Here is a 25,404-nt window from a genome sequence, read left to right as displayed (position 1 = left end):
ATTATACATGTGATGTATGCTGTACTTGTATTTTCATGCATGCGTTAGTATTTAGATAGATGTATTTGTGTTTGGTACTGTGCATATCTATCTATATATATGTATAATACCTTGGTTTGTATGTATATGTTTGGCACAGTTGTACAAATATGTGTATATATTGGCTGCTGCTGCTACTGCTGCTAAGTCACCTCAGTCATGTCCGACTCTGTGCCACCCCATAGACGGCAGCCCACCAGGCTCCCCCGTCCCTGGGATTCTCCAGCCAAGAACACTGGAGTGGGTTGCCATTTCCTTCTCCAATGCATGAAAGTGAAAAGTGAAAGTGAAGTCGCTCAGTCGTGTCCAGCTCTTTGCGACCCCATGGACTGCAGCCCACCAGGCTCCTCTGTCCATGGGATTTTCCAGGCAAGAGTACTGGATGGGGTGCCATCGCCTTTATTGGCTATGTACATACAAATATGTTCACATGTGTATGTACAAGAGTTGTTGTGTACGGTTGTCTTGGATGTGCAGTATATAATCTGGAGGATGGCATTCATATTACAGTCTGCATGGATGCACAGCCCTGTGAGGTAGCCCTGTGTGTGACCTAGAGAATAGGAGACACAGTAAAGGCATCATTAGTGGGCACCATTCCCCTTTCAGGTGGAAATACTGTACAAGAGCTCTAGATTTTCTCTCACCTTCCCACTCTGCTGGAAAAAAAGGAAAAAAATCAGGTAACATTAGCTTGTGCAATACACAGTTGCCTAAACTACTTTATGCCTGTTTTGGTTTAATGGGTTTTACATTTACATTTGTCATTGTTTGAATCCAGCACAGCTGGTTTGGCAATGTAAGGAACATTACCACTTTGGAAAGCACACACCAGCCCTAAAGCAATCTTGGGTTAGGCCATTCCAGAGATCTTGGCAAGGGCATTTCCTGGCAGTTCAGGGAAGCCATGGGCCTTCCAGAAGTAGGACCAGATATCACCCAGAACTTACTTCTCATTTGCTGAATGCAGTTTTCATTAAAACCACAGGATTTTAGACCTGGATGGCACCTTGGGCAGAGATCTTGAGCTTGTCTTTACCTGCCTCCATACTCGTCATGTGGATGGTACTGTCTTATCAGCAACATCGCTTCTACTTGAGAACCACTCACTGAGAGCAGTGACTTTTAAAATAAATGAGTGCCCTCAAGGTTTCAGAGCCAAGGAGTTTTCCCATCATCCCACAGCCAGACAGGAACAGAGCTAGACCTCAGGGTCTTGAGATCTTAGCTCACACTTGAACCTGAGCATTTATATTTGCTTTTATTTCAGTTTTCAGGCATAGATCCTAGCCAGGTGCTCCTGAGGCAAACTTCTTGCATTGTAATTTCTCCATTTGATAGAGGATGAGATGTGCAGACCCAGGAGGAGTGGACTGCATTTTTCCAGGCTGCATTTTCCCTACCCTGCTCTCTTCTTAGCTTTGGAGTTAATTCCTGCAGTTGAGTCCTGACATTAAAGAGAAGAAGCTTCTGTTAAAAACATGTGTTGAGTGGGGTTCAAATGGTCCCTACATAATCTCTCTTGGCTTCTGAATAAAATATCCTGGAAGACACTGAAAAATATGGGGAATATGACTGGCAGCCCATTGCTCAAACTTGAGAGAAATTTCCACAGACTGCACAGCTGAAGCACTGGGTTGAAAAACATAATCAGCAGCCCACTTACGCTTAGAAATCAGTTAAGATTGTCTTCCTAAGAGTCGGTGCTGAGCACCTTGGTGACCACTCCCCTGGGCTACTGGAATGTGAAATGCAAGATTGGTATCAACTGGAAAACTAGGTAACCATCTCCATTAGTGCTTGGCTGATGTATTAATAATTTAATGTCACCACAATATAATCTTTCTCGCTTTCATTATGACCCCTCCACTGAGAGATTGGAGCCTCCATGGGCAGAGAGTGGTGGGGGCCATAAACTCGTAGGGTTCATGATCCCCTCCTTGGGGCTGACTCCATGAGTAATGGGCTGAAGGCAGGCTTCAAGAGAGGTTTTTATTCACTCCATCTGTTCAGCTCGCCAGGGAAGCAGCCAGTCAGAGTAGGGAACGATGCCACTGAAGCCTGGCAGAGCTGCTCTATAGGAAAAGTCCATTCACGACTGGAAATTGGTCTGAGCTGCACACAACAGCCTATGGACCTGAGAAAGGATTTTCAATAAGGTCCAGATGGAACAGAGAATTGGGTCAAGGACATTTCAAACTCCTTATTTCTTGGGAAATGCAGGCCTGGGTAGATAGCTCCTCATTTGAGTTTTAATAAAAATAAGACAAAAACCATAGGAATATATTTCCTATGAGATAGAACTTTCTGCAAAATAAGTGAGATGGTATATCATCCTGAAAATTCATAGGAGGTGTAGATTTATCAAAATTATTAACTGGAAGGACACAAGAAAAAATGTAATAATTATTTAGCTGCCTTAATAAAAATGTAGAAGATATGGCATCTGCAAAACAAAAGCAGAAAATTAAGGAGAGAACAACCAGAGATGTCATCAGGGCAACCGATGTAATAAGATGAAAAAAATTTTAAATGAAGCAGAATTTAAATTCTTATTAGTGGCAGTAACATGAAGAATGGACATTACAGATTTCAAATCAATGGTGTAGCAAACAGAGAAGCTCAGAATTGAGAGGAAAAGTACAATGAAATAATGAAGGTGAAAGATAAGATGTTATTCTATATACATGCATATCAGATGATATATACTTGTATATCCATATATATGTGTGTATGTTTATACATACATATATATAGGAGAATAGAGAACCAATTTAGTCATTTTATATGATCCCAAAGATGTACCAGAACATTCCAAATAGAAGCACTAACAATATATTTAAACTTAAAGAACACTTTCCTAAGTTGAAAAAAGATTCATATAGGCTGACTGAAAGCAATCTATGTTTCAGAGATCATCAGAAGTGACCCTGACTCAGAGTCAAATTTTGAATTGAAAAGATACAGGAATAAAGCTTATGTAAGTCTGAAAAAGCAAAAAGAGAGATTGCATAAAACAATGAATCAGCATGGCCTCTGACTTCTCTGCAATAATAAATGTCAGAAAACAATGAAAACCAAATGTTCACAATCTGGAGAAAAGACTGCAGCTCAGTCATTCTGTGATTATTTCCTTTCTTTTTATCAGGAGGTGGTCATCACTCCCTACCTTGTTCTCAAGCTCTCTGTCTGCATGGCTCTTCTCCTAGGGCAGAGTCTGAGTCTGAGACATCATTGGAGTGGAACCTTATGTGGAGGGACTCTCTAGACATGCTTGGTTGAATGGAAAGAGGAAGGTGTAATGGCTTAAGTCAGAGCTCTCAGATCTGGTGGGCTGTGGCTTCCCACTGCAGTTGGACATGCTCAGTTCAGTTGGATATGGTTCCAAGTGGGCACACGATAACGCTGTCCACAACAATTCTTTTCAGTTATGAAGACTTCTCAGAATCATCCCTTTGCTTGAAACATGTTAGTGCCATCAATTATTCTTAGCAGAAAGACCATGGACTTAGCAGTTATTGTTTAGTTGTTGTTGTTGTTTAGTCACCAAGTCGTGCTGATTCTTATGACTCCATGGTGGTAGGGGGGTGGGTGGTGGGTAGCCCATCGGGCTCCTCTGTCCATGGAATTTCCCAAGCAAGAATACTAACTAGAGTGGGTTGCCATTTCCTTCTCCAGGGAATCTTCCTGACCCAGAGATCAAACGCCAGTCTCCCTCCTTGCAGGCAAATTCTTTACCATCTTAGCCACCAGGGAAGCCCTGAAGCCCCTGGAAACCAGATGCTGCACAATCTAGCTCCCACCTACCTCCCTAAGCTATCCATAGTCTCGCTCTCTGCTGCTGCCAGGTTGGCATTCTTAGAATTTCTGGAATGCACAGGCTGGCCGTAGGTCAATTCTCCTATTATCACCTCCATACCTCTTAGCATATCTGTGATGCTACATTTACTTCTGTTATTAGTCAAGCACTCGTCCCCTTAATTAGCTCCAAGGTCCCTAAGGACAATCTGTGTGGTTTTTTCCCATCATTTTATTCCCAGGCCCTGGCACAGTCTGATCTGGAGTAGGTCCTTCATCATTATTTGCTGAATACATGGATATAGAGCCAAGCTTAGAGACCTGATTTGACCTGTGGAATCTTAAGGTACTTACTTTGCCTCCAAGAGGCTAGTTTTATTTACCGGTCAAGTGGGAACTATGTCTAAGTCACAGAGTTGTTCTGGAAAACGATTTAGACAATGGAAATGAAGGTATTTTGTAGACTACGTTCTATAAAAGTAAATTGCGATTTTTGATTCTGTTGATTTATTATTATTCTAGAGCAGATGGGATCAGGGCTACAAAAAGAGAGAGAGAGTGAGAAAATTCATTGTTGGCCCCAAAGGGCGACTTTTGCTTTTTTCCTATTCTCTTTCTTCATTCAGTGAGTCTCCTTTTATTGTTTTGTTGTCGCAGCCTATATTAAGTAAAGGATCTGACACAAACCATTTACATCTTAATGTCAGTTTAAACACTGGGAATATTTGCATTTTGAACATGATCTCTGATTGAAGAACAAAGGCTTTGTCTATTTTTAAATAAATGGCAGACATCAGTGAGGAGACAGGGACTGATCCCCTAGGGGAGGGTCACTGGAGACAACAGCAGAGAAGCCCACTCTTCCTGCCCAGAGCCCTACCATCTCCTCTGCCTGCCACTGAGCCCCACCATTCACACTGATGTCTCCTCTGTTACTGAGGGGGCTTTTTCCTGGTCAGTGATTCCCCATTCTTCTGGAATTCCACCATCTTTACTCATTTTAGTTTAGAATACAGTGTTTTGATCTTGAGAACTTTGGAGGACGGTGTGCTTGTTTCTGAAGAAACTGGAGTTTCTTTCTTGGTCCTGCAATCTCCAGAGTTTCTGGACAACTAAAGAACAGCCAGGGCTTTGGGTCCTGGGATGCAGAGAACTAGGAAGCAGAGGACAGTGATAAGTGAGGGAAGAAACAAGACTATCACTGCTCTTTTGGGCTCTGTTGGGAGAAAAACTTTTGGAGTGGTTATTAGTGTTGACATATTGGTTGCCACTCACTGATCATAATTGCCTGTGGTAATTTTCTTAGGATAAATGCTGTGATGGGAGGGCATGCATGGGGATATTTCTTACAATCTATGACTTTAAGGAGTTTATAGTTTAGTGGTAGAGATGAGACATACACACAGAAAATTGAAGGATAATACAAGTAAGTTTAAGCACCCAAGAATCAAGCAGTAGAAGGAGGGTTCCAGGGACTTGGGAAAGGAGAACCCACTGTCGGCTGTGGACTGGTCGGTCAGAGAGAGCTAAGTGACTGGCTGAGGGGAGCTTGATATGACTTGAAAGGAGGATGAAGAAGGGTAAATGGTACTCATGTAGGTAGAAACGGAGGGGATAGTGGGAAGAGACCATTTCAAGGGGTGAAACAAGGCCCACATATCTTTTCTAAATTTCTGACATAATTAATGCCCCATTATGTCAGGGCTTGTCCCTAAAGAGGCTGCAGGTGGAAGTGGAGTGTGGTGGGGGCAAGTTCATCAATGGCAGGACTTGTAGGCTCAGCCCAAGAGCCCACACGTGAGAGACGAGGACGGTGGCCAGGCTCACCCGGGTACAGGGGAGGACACTGAGGCGCCAGTGGAGAGGGAGAAGCCGAGGTGATGTTTGCCTCCACACAACCCTCAGCCACTGGCTTCCCTAGACCGCTCCTGCTTCCTTCCATGTATATTTCAGCAGCTGCTATAACTGGAGAAAAGGAAAACGCAGTACCTCTGGTGATAACCTGGAGGAAGGAGGAACCAGGATTCCCTCCAGCCCATGTGAGCTGACTAACGACCCCACAGACATGCTGGGACCAGAGAGGTGTGAGCCCTCTATCATGTGATTCATTTCCTCCCCAGACGGTACATTAGAGCAGGCTCTGCAGCTTTCAGCCAGATGGCTGCATCACTGCCACCAGGGGTCTGGCTCTGCTGGACCGACCTGTGGGTTTTCCTTGCTTGCCCCAGGCAGGCCTGGAGCTCATAATCCCCGCTCTCCCAGGTTCCGAAATGCCTGTCGGGCCTTCTGTTATGAACCAGCTCCTTGGAAGGCTTAGGTCTGTCTCCTGCAGTGCTGAGCGCACAGGAACACGGTTCCTTCCAGAATGGCTTTGCTTCCATAAGATACACATTGACCAGAGGTCTGTTCAGTCCTGGGAGAAGGGAAGCCACTGAAGGATTCCAGATGCCGGAAAGGAGCTGAACTTCACTGAGCAAAGAGCATCAGGAACGTGGGGAGAAATTCTCCACGCGCTTCAGCAAATTTTTAAGTCCTAATACAGTGCTGGAGAAGGAAACCGCAACCCAGGCAACCCACTCCAGTATTACTGCTCGGAGAATTCCACGGACCGGGGAGCCTTGTGGGCTACGACTGTTCGTGGGATCGCAAAGAGTCGGACAGGACTGAGCACACAGCACACAGTGTTGCATACTGTTGAGCAGCAGGTCTCTAGAATTTATTCATCTTGCCTGACTGAAGCATTATCCCCATGAAACAGCAGCTCTCCATATCTCTATCCCTCCTGGTGCTTGGCAACCACCACTGATTCTCTGCTTCTCTGAGTTTGACTCTTTTGTGCTGTTCTGTGCTAAGGTGTCAGAGAAGGCAATGGCACCCCACTCCAGTACTCCTGCCTGGAAAGTCCCATGGACAGAGGAGCCTGGTATGCTGAAGTCCATGGAGTCGCGAAGAGTCGGATACAACTGAGTGACTTCACTTTCACTTTTCACTTTCATGCATTGGAGAAGGAAATGGCAACCCACTCCAGTGTTCTTGCCTGGAGAATCCCAGGGACGGGGGAGCCTGGTGGGCTGCTGTCTATGGGGTCGCACAGAGTGGGACACGACTGAAATGACTTAGCAGCAGCAAGTTGTTTCAGACATGTCCAACTCTTCGACCCTATGGACTGTAGCCCACCAGGCTCCCCCGTCCCTGGGATTCTCCAGGCAAGAACACTGGAGTGAGTTGCTGTGCTCTCCTCCAGGGATCGAACCCACGTCTCTTACGTCTCCTGCATTGGCAGGTGGGTTCTTTACCACTAGTGCCACCTGAGAAGCTCCTTGACTCTTGGATGCAGGCTTTATGTGTGAGCACACAGAACATTCGACCCAGGAGGTAGTACTTAGACATGAAGCTGAGTGCACTTTTTTCTTTCTCTTTTTTCACTGTGGTAAAAAACTCATAACATAAAACGAGTGTTCAGTTCAGTAGTATTAAGTGTATTCACATTGTTGCAAAATATCTCCAGAACTTTCTCATCTTGTCAAATTGAAGCTCTCTACCCATTAAACAACTGCCCTTTCTTTCTTCCCTGTAGTCCTGGCAACCATCGTTCTACTTTCTGTTTCTATCAATTTGACTACCTTAGATCCTTCATAAGTGGAATAATATTGTATTTGTCTTTTTGTGACTGGATTATTTCACTTAGCCCAATGTCCTCAATGTTCATCCGTATTGTAGTGTGTGATGGGATTTCCTTCCTTGTTAAGGCTGAATAATATTCCATTTCATGTATATTCCACATCTTATTAATCCATTCATCTGTCAATGGACATTTCAGTTGCTTCTACCTCTTGACTCTTGTGAATGATGCTGCTGTAAACATGAATGTGAAAATATCTCTTTGCGATCTTGCTTTTACTTCTTTTGGATATATAACCGGAGTGGGATTGCTGTATAACTAGTTTTGGTGAGGAGGTGGAGAAATCGAAACCCTTGTGCACTGTTGGTGGGAATATAAAATGGTGCAACTGGTATGGAAAACAGTATGGAGGTTCTTAAAATTATTAAAACTAGAACTGTCATAGGGTCTCAGTTCACTTTAACACAGCAACATGCAGACCAATCCATGTGTTTTCTCACTGATTGGACGTTGAGCTAGATGCTCCTGTGATAAAGATAAAGCTTAACATATTTAATTGAGTAAGCATTAATAGGTTAAAACAGGAAGATTCCAAAATGTAGAGATTAGTACTTGCTACCAGGAAGAATAGAATTATAGCACCACAAATAATGACAAACCTTATTCTTAACTTCTCTGCTTAGGCTATAACCACAAAGTAACCACCATAGGCGTGCACAGACAGCTGGAAGTTGTTTCCGTAATATTTGTAAGGGTTCTATACTATAAATACCCAAATTATCAAAATATAGGATTTCTTAAATTATGGTAAGCCAACAAAAAGGACCACTGTGCTGACACAGAAAACGAACTAATGGGTACCAATGGACAGCAGGAAGGAGGGAAGGGCAAGACAGGGGTTGGGGATTAAGAGGTAAAACTATAATATATAAAATAAACTACAAGGATATATTGCACAACATGGGGAATATAGTCAGTGTTTTATAATACCTGTAAATAGAATAAAACCTTTAAAAGCGGTGGATCACTATATTGTGCACTTGCAACTTATATAATATTGTACGTCAACTATATTTCAATTAAAAAGATAACATATTCATAAGGGGTTTCCCTGGTGGCTCAGACAGTAAAGAATCTGCCTGCAATGCAGGAGACCTGAGTTCAATCCTTGGGTCTGGAAGATCCCTTGGAGAAGGAAATGGCAACTCACTCCAGTATTCTTGCCTGGAAAATCCCATGGACAGAGGAACTTGGCAGGCTACAGTCCATGGGGTCACAAACAGTCGGACACGACTGAGCAACTAACACATAATGTAATTATTCATGAGAGGGCTACTGTGCTGTCATTATGAGATGGGTGATTAGAAATACTAAAGACAAAATATTCATGATTATATCTTTCATTGAAAAAACAGTTTCTAAAAGGATATGTACCACTGATTCAATTTGGAGGATATATGTATTTGGAAGATATTCATAAAAATGTGAATTGTGGTCAAAACTGCAGTGTTATATAACTCAGGTTGTATTGTGTAAAACACAGCCCTGGAGTTGTGCAATGCAGTAGAGCAAGTTTCATTCACAAGGGAGCCAAGCGAGGAGACAGGAGAACCAGTTTCAGATCCTCCACAAAGGCAAGGGGCAGGGGTATTTATGGGATAAAGATTAAAGAAGCAGGGCCATTTGGGGCATGCGGAGGTGGGGAAAGGTGACTGGGAAAAGGTGCAGTAATCTTCCTTCTGCTGACACCTAACTAAGCTGGAGGCCTCTGCACATTGAAAAATGGAGGAGCTTAGCACCATCTGAGGGTGGAGTTTTCTGCCCTCTGACATCAAAAGGTCACAGATTAGATGTGCATGCCCAGTTGGAGGAATGGGTGGTCCTATCCAGTCTTAACCAGCTCAGTTCCAACTAGACACAATTGACTCTAAGTTTCTGGAAAACAACTCAGGCAAACATCTTATTGTGTAGGCTGTGGGCAGCTTGGAGGAATTGCAAGTCTTAAAGACGACCTTAATTAGGGAAGGCAGGTGAAGTGGATTTGACTAATGGGTTATCCACTATTTCAACATGATTTAAATTTTTCCTAATGATAAAAATGATAAAAAGTGGCACATGAAGGGAGTATGCACTGAACCCAGGACCACTTCAGGCATTAGGGACAGAATCCTAAAACCAGAGATGTCGTTCTTTTTCCGCTATACTGTGAAGTGAGTGGAGATGCTCACACTTAATTGTGCATCAGAATCACCTGGAGGACTTGGTAAACCATTGCTGGGCCCCACCCTCAAAGCTTTTTAGCCTTCTGTCGTGGGTCAGGAGAACAGTGCAGTTCTAATAATGCTCTGCTCTCTCTGCAGCTGGCCCCAAGCTGGTTCTCTGCACTTGGAGCACCACTAAAGAGAGAGATTTGTGGAAAAGGGTCCCAGGCACACTGGGTTTTAGCTCTGTTTTGGAATGTTTGTGGTGACAGTTACTTCCGAAGCCTTAATTCTGAACTCAGTCTTCTGCAAGCTCTTCGGTTAGCACCCCAGGCCATGGCGACGTCTGCCCCCCACAAGGTAAACTCACACAAGGCAGATACTGAAGTTTCAACATCTTTTCCAGGCCCAGTTCTAGAGAAACTTTACAGATACTTAAAAGGTCTTTTTGACTGATTTGTTCATTTTGGGCTTCTGTTTCCTTCTCTCCAAAGTGATGAAAATACAGTAATTCTCCATGGCAGGTCCAACATGAGAAAACAGAATGTATTTGAGAGATTATGAAAAGATTTGTTTGGAAAAATATTTCCAGTTTCTTGTCCATTTCAAAGAAAAATCTGTACCTTTATGTATACAACAATTTCTACTGAGTTATGTAAATTGATTGCTTAATTCCTGTAAGAACTCAAATGAGGCCTTAGACAGTGGAGTTCTATTGTACTTAAATCGAGTGTATATACTACCTAAGATTTACCTTAGGCAGATTTGCATACATTATGCACTTTGTTAACATATCGCCATTTACCTGTACAGTCAGTCAGTTTTTTGGACAAAGTCGTTCATGAAGACTTCAGGATATATGACAAGGGTGAGAATTATCCTCTTTCTCTGGAGGTGTAAAATAAAGGGTGCCTAGCAGCGTGCTGGGATGGGTTGACGGCTTTAATGATGGTGCTTTGTGTTTATTGCTTTGCTTTTCTAAAACACTTTACTGTGTTTAAAGTGCTTTCAAATTGCTTCATTTTCTCAACCAAATGAAGTAGGCTGGGTTGTATGCTATTCATGCCTACTTTTACAGATTAACAACTTGAGACTCGAAGTGGTTGTGTTGCCTGAGATGGAACTTGCCTTAGACAGGTGGGGAACTGGTATTGAAACCTGGCTGTTTTCCCTCCAGGGTTTTTCTTCCAATACATGCTGCTGCTTGTTAACCTATTGTGTATGTCAGTTGCTCTTTCATGTCTGACTCTTTGCGAACCCATGGACTGTTGCCTACCAAGTTTCTCTGGAATTCTTCAGGCAAGAATACTGGATCAGATAGCCAGTCCCTTCTTCAGAGGATCTTCCTGACCCATGGATTGAACCTGGGTCTTCTGCATTGCAGGCAGATTCTTTACCGTCTGAGCCTTCAGGGACGCCCCTGCTAACGTATTGGTCACCTTTTATTTTGAGTCTCTAGGGGAGTAGAGAAGACAAAGCACTGCCTTTTGGAAAGCTTTAGAACTGTCTTGGTGGAACTGCATACACAGCATTGCTTCTGATTGTCATAATTTTAAGAAAAAAACAAATGTCAACTGTGTTGACTTCTGTTGCTTGAAAGACAAAGTTGGCAACATCATAGGATTGTGTAACAGAGCATAATTGTGTAATTATTTATAGAAACAACTCTCAAATGAAATCATCCTAAGCATTAGACTAGAAACAGCCTAATGCTTTCTAATTCAGGTGGAAAGGGATTCTACATTTAGAGAAAAGATCTTTTAATTTCATTATTTGGCACTCTCCTCTTCCCATAATCTGCATCTTGGGAATCTGGGTGATTTACTGGCAAGAGTTCTGCAAAGCCAAGGCCAAGCGTTCAGCCAGGAGACGGAGGCATGCGGGGGCAGCCTGATACTGTTTGGATTCTGCTTAGTCATAGTTTATATAAAGTGTGCGTCTCCACCTTGAGTGGAGAAAAGCCTAGGGAGGCAGCTCCTTAGAGGAAAATAGTCAGTTTTCAAGACGCCTCTGACAGGAGGAGCCTTGACAACTTTGCAAAGCGTTTCTGGAGGATGCTCGCAAGCATGCTGGTGCATCTCCAGAGGGAAGTATTTCATGGCAGACACCTTTATCTTCAAGTTGTGAGGGAAAAAACTGGAGAAAATACCAAGTCTGTTATCTGAGGGTCCCCACAGGGCTTGATGTTCAAATGCCAGGGATTGAGTTCTGAAGCTTAGGTCAGAAAGGTCCACAGTGGGGACTAACACGTCAGCCTGAGATGGTACCCCAAGCGGGCCAGGGGGTCAAACTCCCAGCCAGTTTGCTGTCTGCACAAAAGAACCCAAAATAATGTGCAATTTTTCCCCCCTGTGGAGAAACCTCTGTGAAGCTTGAGGCCTAGTTCGTAACTGAGGGCTTTGTCAACAAAAAAACAAATCTGGATTCTAATAAGCAGTGACTTTATTCAAAAAGGCTGTTGCAAGAGGGTGCACACTCAGATCTCAGGATCTACAAGCATCTCAAAACCAAACAGGAAAAGCCTTTTCTTTCATAGGGAGGGGAAAGCAGGGCTAGGAGAACTTTGAGGGGGAAATAAGGCAAGCGACCAGGGGGCAGACAGACATGGGTTGGGGCACGACCAGGAGGCATGACAGACATGCATTTTATTGAAAGCTCTTTCTCAGGCTTGGGGTCGAAGTTCAGAGGCTTGTGAGGAGGAGAGAGGCCTGATGAAAGCTTGGTTGGGCCAAGTCAGTGGGTAACTACTGGGCAACGGTGAACCCTTGGTCAGATTTAAGTCTCTGGACCACTGTGGTGGGATGTCAGTTCGGTAATGGTTCCTGAATGTGGGCCCAAGACTGGCTGCACCTGGGGGCTTATCAGAAACACAGATCCCATGGGTCCATCTTTGGGACTCTATCTTAACAAGCTCTCCTCATTCTGATGTATATCCAAGCTTGGGAACAAATCGTGTCATGAACAACAAATTTAATCAGGCCTGATTTAGAGCAGTGGATCTGATACTTGTCAGCTGGATAAATCAATTACTCTTAGCTTCAGTCTCCCCATCTATGAAATGGGAATAAAACCACCTACTTCTAAGAGACACTATAAGGATTACGTAATGCTAATGTGAAAGATCCAACAAGAAAAAGGAGAGAAAATTTTAAGCACTAAGTTCTTACCATAAGGTAATATTCTGGAATCAGTTGCTGATTTGGATGACTGGAGTTTTGTTTGCTTCTGTTTAAAAAAAGTTTCCCATCCTTCTCAGCTAGTAGGCCCAGACCCATTACCTCCAGCTGTGAGCAGCTAGCCACTTAACCCAACACACTGTAGGAGGATAGTTTTTTAATATGTATTGCAATGGCATACAGATTGGGAATATTACTTGGACAGGTTTCTGAGATTTTATGATTCTAGAGTGCTTCAAGGATCAGAATCCATCTTCTGGGACCTGTCCAGTATCCTAGAAACTCTGTACTTTGTGTGTAGGATTGTAAATCCAGGATTGACTTGGCTAGAAGAACAGTGTACCGAGAGCCATGATTTCTCCTGGACACAGAGCATGCTGTGGGTAATACAACCTTGGCAGTGAGATGATGGAATTAACGCCCTTTAGGAAGTATTTTTTGCTATGGCTCTTGTTATTAGTTTTCATATTGGCTTGTTTTTTAGATGGTCAAATTTTTTAAAAACAGGAATGAGAAAAAGGCCTGATGTCATAGCAGGAAATTTGCAGACTGGGGGTTTGACCCCAGCACTTTCTACCACTGATTTTGCTTATAGTCTGGACTTGCTCCAAAGCTCCCCTGACTGGTGTCCCCACTGTGTGTAAAGGGGGCAAAATCTCAGGAAACCACAGAAATAAATATCCTCCCAACTGTGATACTGTGCATCTGCCTGGTGTATATCGTTCTTCCTTCTCTCTCTTTATCCCCATCCCTTTCCTTCTGCTCCCTCCAAACCTTTTGGTGCCAGCTGTGTGCTAGAGAGACACTGTATCAGATCCCAGACTATAAAGAGAAAATCCAGTACCAACTTTCTAAGAACTGCATGTAGCCACAGTTTTGAATAGAGTTTGGAGTATGAATTAGCATGCCTTACCTTCCCAAGGAAAATTGGTTCCAGATGAAAATAATATAGAGTTAAGGACCAGAAGTCTACATGTGTGGGGTACAGAGCTCTCTACTAACAGTCAAAGGACCTGGATCCTGCCACTTAATAATGGTCGAGTGGGTTGCTTAGAATATACCTTTTGGAACAAGTATTTTGTATCTCAGAAATGAATCGGGAGGATCTTATTAGAGGATCCAATGAGGTATTGTATGCGACTTGTTGAGGGTTTTAAGGTGCTTTATAGGAAACTATATTAGTAAGGGCCCCAGCTCATAGCAGCAGCATTCATGAGAGCCAAAAGGTAAAAACAACCCATATGTCCATCCACTGATGAACAGATAAACAAAATGTGATCTATCCATACAATGGAATATTACTCAGCTGTGAAAAACAATGAAGTACTACTAAGTGCTACCACATGGGTGCATCTCAAAAACCATATGCTACGTAGAAGCAGCCAGGGACCAAAGATTGCATATTTATATGATTTAACTCACATGATATACCCAGAATAGTTAAGTCTGCAGAGAAAGCAGGCTACTGGTTGCCAGGGATTGGGGGCAGGGGAAATGGGAAGTGACTGTTGAGTGGGTACAGGGTTTTCTTTTGGAGTGAGTGATGAAAGTGTCTTGGAACTAGATGTGATGGTCGCATAACATTGTGAGTCTTCTAAACGCCACTGAACTGCATATTTAAAAAGAGAGACATTGTATTTTATTTGAAATTTACCTTAATTTAAAAAAATGGAAAAAATGAAGGCACTGGGACTCCTTGTTCTTTAGGATCATGAATATCTCATGACAGTATGTAACTTGCTGTTGCTCTTAGTGATGGTAGATCTGGGTAAGAAGTTAGGAGTTCCTTGTCTGCTGGAGGATCCACTTTTATTGGAGCAGGGAATAAAATGTTCCCTGAGCCTTGTATTCCCAGAACCAGCTTCTATTTCAGGTAATGGCTTCCTTAAGAGTCTAAAAAACCCACTTTTGTTAACAAAGTGAGTCATACTTTCAGCAGCTTGGGAGTTAACTTGGTATTAATATTGTTGCTTCCAATATGTTAGCTTTTTTTTTTTTTTCTGAGTTATTTACCAGGTGAATTATTTCATGCTTAGCTGAAAATAACCTCCTTAGTTTCATCTCCTGATATGAGTATTGCTGTTTCATTACTCTGCCTTGTAGATCAGGAAGTCAGTCTCTGAAGAGCAAATATAATTTAATGGACTCTCAACTGGAGACTTCACTAAGGTGAGAAATTGGCATAATGGTCTGCTAAATGATGACTAATGACCTCTGAATACATGTACATGCTCCCAGAGTCTTCTAGGGTCTCAAATGCTCACCTGGAATCAAGGTATTTATTAGGGAAACCCACCTCCCTGCTGAGTCCCCATAATCAAACTATATTTTTATCACTTTGGAAGCAAGCCATCTAGTCATTGTATACATGGTTTATTTTCTGCTCTCCAGGGAGCTGATTATGTTTTGCTAGGATTTTCCTTTTCTCCTGGAGTGTTTAAAAAAAAAAAAAAACCTCTAATGCCCAATTTATCAGGTTTTGTGTTTTTAAAAATTTCTTTTGACTTAAAAAAAAAAAAAAAAGGAGCCAGTGTCTACTGGAATTACAGTTAGCAGTAGCACTCATGGGTAGGATGAATCATATCAGAGAGGTTTCTAGTTATTTCCAAAGAAGTGGCAGTGGTGGTCAGGTGCTGATTTGTTTTCTGTGTAATTTAAATAAATCCCCGAGTCTCATGTGGCCCAGGAACAAAAGGACAAACTAATTTCAGAAGACTTGAATATTTTTGTTGTTAAAACCACATGTTTTTAAGAAGGATGGTATAGATATTTTAGGGAAGATCCCCTGGAGGAGGGTATGGCCACCCACTCCAGTTATTCTTGCCTGGAGAAGCCCATGGATAGAGGAGCCTGGCGGGCTACATTCCACAGGACCACGCAGAGTTGGACACGACTGAAATGACTTCGCACGCTTAGATATTTTACAGGGGCTTCCACCCACAAGGCTTCCTAAAGCTTTAGCAGTCTGTCTGTCTTTATGGTTTCCAGTTCGCGGCAGTGACAGAAAATTTCTCCCCTCTCTGTGTGGCAACTTTTCACTGTTGTGGTGTCTCCAGTCCATCCTCTCAGCTTCTCCTGTGCTGTGAGCCCCCATCAATGTCCTCTCCTCTAAAGCCTCTCTCTGCTTTCAGGACCCTGTCCCTGGAAAGTGGACGGGATGTGCCTTGACCTGTCCCCCATCCCGTGGTGCCGGCCTGTCTCCAACCCTGAACCCAGGCTGGTTCCCCAGGCAGTAAGAACTGGCTCCGCCTCTCCCCCAAGATGCAAAGTTACATCTGGGACCTGAAGCTGCTAGTGAGAAGGGCAGAGGGAAAAGAGCTTCTTCTATTTGCACCGGGTGGTGCTAGTGGCAAAGAACCCACCTGCCAATGCAGGAGACGTAAGACTTGGGTTTGATCCCTGGGTTGCAACGATCCATTACTGAAAGAAATGGCAACCCACTCCAGTATTCTTTCCTGGAGGATTCCATGGACAGAAGAGCCTGTTGGGCTATAATCCATAGCGTTGCTAAGAGTCGGACACGACTAAAGCAATTTAGCATGCATTGACACAACAGCTAAAAATTCTTTAGGATAGAGGGGAGGCAAAAAAGAATTGCCCTGGAGGGTCGTGGAAAGTTTCACGTGGAAACTTACCCCTCAGGAGCAGAGGGGTCAAGAGTTTGAGTCAGGCAGATTGGGGGCGGGGGAGGGTTGGAGATCATTTATTAGCTGTGTGACCTCGGCAAAGTCCACTTCTTGAAGCACCAGAGTTCTCTTCAAAATGGGCCTCATTAGAGGAGGTATCCTACAGGGGTGACCCACATCTCACAGAGCAGAGGGCCCTGTCTTCTGACCCCATCTGACTTTCTTGCTTTTGGGTCTTTGTGAAGTCTTGCCCTCTGAGCAGATGCTCCAAGGGTTCCTGTCCTTGGGTGCTAGGGGCCAGGAGAACTGGGAGTCATCTGGCCTTGTGAGCCCCTGAAAGGCTTGTTACCTTCACTCTTCAGGCCGGTGGGATGGATTTTTCATTCCACCCCTAGTAGTAAAACAGGTGGGCTGGAGTATAAGTGGCCTGCCACTTGCTTTGTTAGTAACTCAATAACATCTCCAGGTTGATGACTTTGTTTTCTCCTTAGTGATTTTCTTTAAGACCATTAAATGAAAAATGATATCATTGGTATCTGCTAAGAAGCAGAGAGTTGATACATTCAGCATCATTAAACCAACTTGATGGTGGGGGTAGCAGAAAGCCCAAGGAATAAAGAATGCAGTGATGACTAAAGATGAAAGGGAATCAGGCTGAGTTATTGGAACTTCTTTCAGAAGAAGTACTCTAGATTGCTAGGCTGAGCCTAAGAGGGAGGAGAACCCAGTGTCTGATCTTGAATAACATGTATGGCCAAGACTAGCTGAGTGACTGCCACAGCCCAGAGAAACATGAATGAAGGACCTTCTTTTCTGTCTGTAAGCTCCATGAGGATGGAGTAAGCAAGGATGAGTTCACAAGGAAGCTAGCACAAAGTATCGGAGGGAGCAGGGAAGTCTCATGTAGTTATTGACTTTACTGCCATCCTCTCTGCTCACCTAGAACTCTATCAGGTGGATTGGGAGCATGTTCTCCAACATAAAACCTTGTATAATATCCCAAGACTTTGGTTTCCTTCAAATTCCAGCAAGCACTGTAATCTTAAGAAGTTTATAAAAGAATAGTGACTGTAAGTCTGAAAGGAAGATGATATAAAAATCCTGAGAAATCAAAGTGTATCTTTGTCTTTTGAAAGTAAAGGTAAAATTTGAGTGGGAGAAAATAAAAGCAAGGTTCATAAATAGGATTTGATTTTTAAACAATATTTCTTAATATCTTAAAAGCAGATGTCTTCTAGTGAAACAAGCTGTTGTTGAACAAGGGTGTTAATGTTGTCAGATCGCCTGGTTAGAAAGATTTAACTTGAGAAATTTCATTTTCATGACAATCATGGAAGAAAATGCTCTGTTCCGGCTTCATTAGTCCAGGAGAATGTAGCCTGGAAGTGTTTTCTTCTAGAAGTGTTATTTATTTTAAAGAGAAGAAAAATATCAAAAGCATTGTTTTAGTACTCATTATGCAGATAGGTTCAATAAAGTGAATATCTCGTGCAAGGATTCTTTTTTTTTTTTTTTACTAGCAGAAAATGTAAAACCAGAATGCTGGTTTTAGCCACCTCATGACAATATGTGATGAGCTGCATTTAGTTTCATTGGTGTTCTATTTTATTTTTAAACTTTTGCTTGTGGGGCTTTCATACCTGCATGATGAAGAAAAAGTATTTTGAATGTTATCGAAGAGTCGTATAGTTTAAAGTTTTCTCCTGAGACTACATACTCTCTAATACAAGATTCTTCTTGCTCTCTAACATTTCCTAAAGTAAATCTGAAGGCTGTAACGTCATTTGAGTGGCCTAATGGTCCCCAATCTACCTCCTTGTAGAGATGTTAGAAAACTAGACTTTAAAAAAATGTCCCATGAAAAAAGATGTTAAACTCTTTTATGAAATTTTTAATACAAAAAACAAACAAACAAACATGTACTAAGAATACTTCGCATTGTGGCCCAGATGATAAACTGAATTTCTCCTCTGATGTCAGGGATACTCACAGTGTGACAAAAGTGACCGTAATGAGCTATTATTTATTCTAAAGTAGAATCAAATTGAATGAGGACAAGCTGAATTATGGATAGTGCCAAGAGGCCTTCTGAGGATTTGCTAGTCATAGTGAAAGGCAAAGAAAGGACATAGAGAAAGCGTTAGAAACACTGTTAAAATGTACAGAGAAATACTGCCTTCCATCTAATGGTCCGAGTAAGTCCTTCCCAGTGTCATTGAGAGCCTATAGTTTAGGCAGCATGTTCAAAGAAAAGCAGGAATATGAGGTTTTAATATTTAAGATGAAAGCTCCATTTTGCTTGATGCAGGGAAGATGCTGAGAAATATTAAGAAAATTTGCCTATTTCTGTCAATGAACCAGCTTCATTAAGCCCTAGCAACAGGGGGTGATAAACTGAATGTTTCAGTTGCCCAAGAAAAGGGGGTTTTGTAGAATATGCCAAAATTACAAATGCAGAGAGTGTGACCCGGAGGCAAAATGTGCTTGCTTTAAACAGAGCTTTCAGTGTTTGGTCAGCTTTCCAAAGGGATTTGGTATTTTTCTTTTTACAGTGATTAAGTTTTGCCTTTTTAAAAGGTAGAGATAGTTAACCTTTTGTTTTGTGGAAAAGATAAAATATTTTTGCTTTGTGTGTGTGCCTAGTCACTCAGTCGTGTGCAACTCTTTGCAACCTCATGGACTCTAGCCCACCAGGCTCTGCTGTTCGTGAATTCTCTAGGCAAGAATCCTGGAATGGGTAGCCATTCCCTTTTCCAGGGGATCTTCCTGACCCAGGGATAGAATGTGGGTCTTCTGCATTGCAGGCAGATTCTTTATTGTCTGAGTCACCAGGGAGGCCCAATTTTTGCTTTAACATATAGTGAAGTGAAGTGAAAGTCACTTAGTGGTGTCCAACTCTTTACGACCCCAAGGACTATAGAGTCCATGGAATTCTCCAGGCCAGAATACTGGAATGGGTATCCTATCCCTTCTCCAGGGGATCTTCCCAACCCAGGAATCCAGGTGTCCTGCATTGCAGGCAGATTCTTTACCAGCTGAGCCACCAGGGAAGCCCAAAATATATTAAGATGTCAAAAAAATAAGGCTAATGAAATCTTAGTTTCATAGACCTGAGATGGTAGATCACAGAAAGGTAGAACACATGGGTTGGGATGGCCACAGCACCTTCTTTGGGTGAACTCTGCCTTCTTGAGTATGCTGAGTGTCCTGGAATAGAGGAATAGGTTAGTAACTAAGTTCTACTAGCAATGGTGCAATTCCAGATACCGTCATGATTAATGGCATCATTGTAGCTATCCTTTTGGGGGTTTTCTAGTCAGTCATTGAGCTAAGAAATATAGATACATATTTTACTCAAGTCCTAATAATTCTATGGGGAAGAATTATCACTATATTATAAAATAAGAAATTGACCAGTAAGGTTAAATATCTTGCTTTAGTTCACATAGTAAATATAAGCTGGAGCCAGATGTTAATTTACATTTGTCTCCAAAATTTATACCCCCTCTGATTGTTTTGAGGAATTCCGAAAATGCAGACTCAAAGCATACTCTTGGCCGACTAGGATAAAAGACACAGTTGAGCTTAGTTGGCAAATAGTAAGCACTAGTTGTTTTTTAGTCTAATATCTACTTTGCCTTTTTAGGAAACATATGCTCCAATAGTCCACTGAGGGAGCCACCTCTCTCCCCACTCTTAGTCTATATGTTTCGAAAGAAGTTGACTCCACACTTGATTTTAACAATGGAGCCTGAGACCTAGGCATGGGTCAATCTACACATGCCATTCTGCTAGTTACAGTAGTGGGTTAGAGATGGGTCTGGCCAATCAGAGTTAATGAGACTCAGTTCTGGGACATGGGTTATTGATACCACCAAAGCAGATTCACTCTTTCCTGTTAAACTTGAAGCCAGAAGCACGTAGACTAGAAATACTGCGATCTCTTACAGCCCCAGAGTGAAAGCCAACTGAAGATAGAACCAAGATAGAAAAAGGCAGAGAGGTGAAAGGAAAGAAATTTGGTCCTGATCACCTTACTTGAGCTATGCTCAAAGCTGTACTTGAAACCAGTACTCTGTACTCTGTAATGGCCTTGAATTTGACTTTTCTTCACTTTCAAGAAGTCAGGTTCTCAATGTAATTAGAGGGCAGATGATCTACCCTTTTCTGTCCCATGGCAATTCTCCTTTTGCTCTGAGTGCTGGGAACCCACATTCTCAGTCTTTTCCTAGTAGCTCCATTCATCACTATTTTGTCCCCTTTCAGTAACTCAATCAAAGCATTAATAAGTCTATGTCTACTGTTTTTAATGTGGGTCTGTTATTTCAATTCTCTCCCTGATTTTTTCTATTGGATTAGGCAGGTTTCAGAGGAGATCTTACTGTTCTTGTAAAATTATCCCACCTACTTCTCTTGTTCTAAGTTGTATTAAGCTTTTGATAAAGTTTCTCCAAAGCAAAATCAAGCAAAGACTCCAAGAAAGTAATTCCTTTCATTGGAAGGGGATCCAGATTTCCTGGAGGGCCATAGACTCTGCAACAGAGAGATGGGTTTATTTATTCATTCATCTATACTGCATCAGGTGCTATTCTAGGCACCTGGAGCTTATATCCTAGTAGGGAAAATGGCAAAGACATGTGTACTGGGGAGAGGGGCAAGGAGTGTCCCAGGCAAAAGGAACTGTAGTTATGTATCTGTCCTTGTCTATAACATTCTTTGAATATTTTCAAGGCCAAGATCAAGTTACTGTAGTAATTGAAAGCAACACGTTGTGAAAAGATATGTAAGAGGTAGTTGATTGTTACTCATCAGGTTGTGAAGTAATTCTTATTTGAGTTTACTAACTTATCACTGCAGATGGTGATTGCAGCCATGAAATTAAAAGATGCTTACTCCTTGGAAGGAAAGTTAGGACCAATCTAGGTAACATGTTAAAAAGCAGAGACATTACTTTGCCAACAAAGGTCCGTCTAGTCAAGGCTATGCTTTTTCCAGTGGTCATGTATGGATGTGAGTTGAATTTTGAAGAAAGCTGAGTGCCAAAGAATTGATGCTTTTAAACTGTGGTGTTGGAGAAGACTCCTGAGAGTCCCTTGGACTGCAAGGAGATCCAACCAGTCCATCCTAAAGGAGACAAGTCCTGGGTGTTCATTGGAAGGACTGATGCTAAAGCTAAAACTCAAGTACTTTGGCCACCTCATGCGAAGAGTTGACTCATTGGAAAAGACTTTGATGCTGGGAGGGATTGAGGGCAGGAGGAGAAGGGGACGACAGAGGATGAGATGGCTGGATGGCATCACCAACTTGATGGACATGAGTTTGAGTGAGTTCCGGGAGTGGAAGATAGACAGGGAGGTCTGGCATGCTGTGATTCATGGGGTCGCAAAGAGTCGGACATGAGTGAGCAACTGAACTGAACTTATTAAAAAATAAATTTGATTGAAGGAGTGTGGCAGGAGCAGTTGAAAAGACTCAGGAAGTCCTAGATGTAGGCCCAGCTAGACCATTAATGTAAGACTGGTAGATTTCATTTCATAGATTGTAAAGCTGACTCAAAATTAAATGAAGATAGTAATACACTACACCTGACCTTTACAGTTGTTCTGAGGATCCAAATGAGGCTTTCACATAGATGGGAGGTGTTTGTGCTATCTGAATGTTGAGATATATATATGCACACACACACATATACATATATATATACATACACACATATATATGTGTATACATAAACATATATATAAATCAAAAGATATAAAAAATGGAGAAAGGGTAAGGGAAGAAGGAGAGGAGGAGAGGGAGAGCCTGAGAAACAGATTGCTTCTTGGATCCTGACCATCTTCTGTCCTTTCTTCCAGTCCCTTCTATGGCCTAACTACTTTTCTTGCCTTTTGGGTTCTTGAGGCACTCCTAGTTCCTTCTAGTAAAACTTTCCTTTGGTTTAAGCTAGCTGGAGTAGGCTTCAGTTCCGGGTAGACAAACAATGTGATTCTCAGGAGAGGAGAATATTCTAGGATGGAGATGTAAGGGTTGAATTAAATCCTAGATTTTGCATCATATTAAAGACTCACTCCCACAGTGTCCTTGACAGATGGTTTGGCTTCTGGTTTAAACTTCTGGTATTAGAAAGGTCAGTATATGCTGAGGAGTTCTGTTCTATTGTCAAATGATTATATTTGGTTGTCTGAACTTTCTTATATTCATCCAAAGTTACTCCACTATATTTTCAACCTACTGCTTACGATCTATATCCAGAGTAGTACAGATTAATGCATTTTCTTCAGAATGGCTCTTTAACTCTTGGTGAAAGTTACTGTACTCATTTTTCTCGTATTTGTATTTTCTTGTATTTTACATATTATATAATAGATGGGACAAGTGGATTTGTTCAGTTCAGTCACTCAGTCGTGTCTGACTCTTTGCAACCCTATGGACTGCAGCATGCCAGGCCTCCATGTCCATCACCAACTCCCAGAGTTTACCCAAACTCATGTCCATTGAGTCAGTGATGCCATCCAACCATCTTATCCTCTGTCGTCCCCTTCTCCCCCTGCCCCCAATCCTTCCCAGTATCAGGGTCTTTTCCAATGAGTCAGTTCTTCACATCAGGTGGCCAAAGTATTGGAGTTTCAGCTTCAACATCAGTCCCTCCAATGAACACCCAGAACTGATCTCCTTTAGGATGGACTGGTTGGATCTCCTTGCAGTCCAAGGGACTTTCGGGAGTCTTCTCCAACACCACAGTTCAAAAGCATCAATTCTTTGGCGCTCAGCTTTCTTTATAGTTCAACTCTCACATCCATATATGACCACTGGAAAAACCATAGCCTTGACTAGACGGACCTTTGTTGACAAACTAACGTCTCTGCTTTTTAATATGCTAAGTTGATCATAACTTTCCTTCCAAAGAGTAAGCATCTTTTAATTTCACGGCTGCAATCACCATCTACAGTGATTTTGGAGCCCAGAAAAATAAAGTCTGACACTGTTTCCCCATCTATTTGTCATGAAGTGATGGGACTGGATGCCATGATCTAGTTTTCTGAATGTTGACCTTTAAGCCAACCTTTTCACTCTCCTCTTTCACTTTGATCAAGATGCTCTTTAGTTCTTCAATTTCTGCCATAAGGCTGGTGTCATCTGTATATCTGAGGTTATTGATACTTCTCCTGGTAATCTTGATTCCAGCTTGTGCTTCTTCCAGCCCAGCGTTTCTCATGATGTACTCTGCATAAAAGTTAAATAAGCATGGTGACAATATACAGCCTTGATATACTCCTTTTCCTTTTTGGAACCAGTCTGTTGTTCCATGTCCACTTCTAATTATTGCTTTCTGACCTGCATACAGGTTTCTCAAGAGGCAGGTCAGGTGGTCTGGCATTCCCATCTCTTCAGAATTTTCCACAGTTTATTGTGATCCATACAGTCAAAGGCTTTGGCATAGTCAATAAAGCAGAAATAGATGCTTTTCTGGAACTCTCTTGCTTTTTTGATGATCCAGCGGATGTTGGCAATTTGATCTCTGGTTCCTCTGCCTTTTCTAAATCCAGCTTGAATATCTGGAAGTTCACAGTTCATGTATTGCTGAAGCCTGACTTGGAGAATTTTGAGCATTACTTTACAGCGTGTGAGATGAGTGCAATTGTGAGGTAGTTTGAGCATTCTTTGGCATTGCCTTTCTTTGGGATTGGAATGAAAACTGACCTTTTCCAGTCCTGTGGCCACTGCTGAATTTTCCAAATTTGCTGGCATATTGAGTGCAGCACTTTCACAGCATCATCTTCCAGGATTTGGAATAGCTCAACTGAAATTCCATTACCTCCACTAGCTTTGTTCATAGTGATGCTTCCTAAGGCCCACTTGACTTCACATTCCAGGATGTCTGGCTCTAGGTCAGTGATCACACCATCGTGATTATCTGGGTCGTGAAGATCTTTTTTGTACAGTTCTTCTGTGTATTCTTGCCACCTCTTCTTAATATCTTCTGCTTCTCTTAGGTCCATACCATTTCTGTCCTTTATTGAGCCCATCTTTGCATGAAATGTTCCCTTGGTATCTCTAATTTTCTTGACGAGATCTCTAGTCTTTCCCATTCTATTGTTTTCCTCTATTTCTTTGCATTGATCACTGAGGAAGGGTTCTTATTTATCAAGTACCTTTTATTTTATTTTTTTAATTTTATTTTATTTTTAAACTTTACAATATTGTATTGGTTTTGCCAAATATCGAAATGAATCTGCCACAGGGTTTCTTATCTCTCCTTGCTATTCTTTGGAACTCTGCATTCAAATGGGTATATCTTTCCTTTTCTCCTTTGGTTTCGCTTCTCTTCTTTTCACAGCTATTTGTAAGGCCTCCTCAGACAGCCATTTTGCTTTTTTGCATTTCTTTTTCTTAGAGACGGTCTTGATCCCTGTTTCCTGTACAATGTCATGAACCTCCATCCATAGTTCATCAGGCACTCTATCAGATCTATTCCCTTAAATCTATTTCTCTCTTCCACTGTATAATTGTAAGGGATTTGATTTAGGTCATACCTGAATGGTCTAGTGGTTTTCCCTACTTTCTTCAATTTAAGTCTGAATTTGGCAATAAGGAGATTTGTAAGTAGATTTGTAAGGAATCTGAATTGCTCCTTCCATTGTTTGGCTTTATATTCAGATTCTTTACCAACTTGGTTGCCTACTCTGGACAATTCTGGTACATTAACTAATGTTCTAAACATTTGGTCCCCAGAAATTTGCACAATGCTTCTGATGTGTAGGAACCAATAGAACTTTTGGGCTTCATGATTTGAACAATATTTCTATCATTTAGCCATTATAAGATAATTGAATCAAGACTTTGTGATAGTCTATCATCCACGGTTTTCATTGAACCATCAGAATCCACAAAAGAAGGATTCATTTTTAATAATATTGATTGGCATGCAGAAAACATAC

At 42.0% G+C, this 25,404-nt stretch overlaps 1 protein-coding gene across 29 annotated transcripts in view; it reads left to right on the top strand.

The window, feature by feature from the left end:
• Window positions 1-25,404, top strand: part of LOC147363456 (uncharacterized) — a 257,915-nt gene that overhangs the window by 11,119 nt on the left and 221,392 nt on the right. For 21 of the 29 annotated variants that reach the window (XR_015137142.1, XR_015137138.1, XR_015137137.1 and 18 more), the window contains exon 1: window positions 9,769-10,020. The exons of 1 other annotated variant lie outside the window; for it this stretch is intronic. The gene's annotated coding sequence lies outside the window, so the exon portion shown is untranslated. Of the gene's footprint in view, window positions 1-9,768; window positions 10,021-14,297; window positions 14,422-14,476; window positions 14,710-14,939; window positions 15,006-25,404 lie in introns of those variants that run through there. 7 more of the 29 variants (XR_015137151.1, XR_015137147.1, XR_015137153.1 and 4 more) reach the window with 6 other exon arrangements.

Source organism: Bos grunniens, chromosome 11 (assembly GCF_055505025.1).
Source record: "Bos grunniens cultivar Pamir isolate PY7600 chromosome 11, Bosgru_T2T1.0, whole genome shotgun sequence".
NCBI lineage: Eukaryota > Metazoa > Chordata > Mammalia > Artiodactyla > Bovidae > Bos > Bos grunniens.
This window is presented reverse-complemented; position numbering and strand designations above follow the sequence as displayed.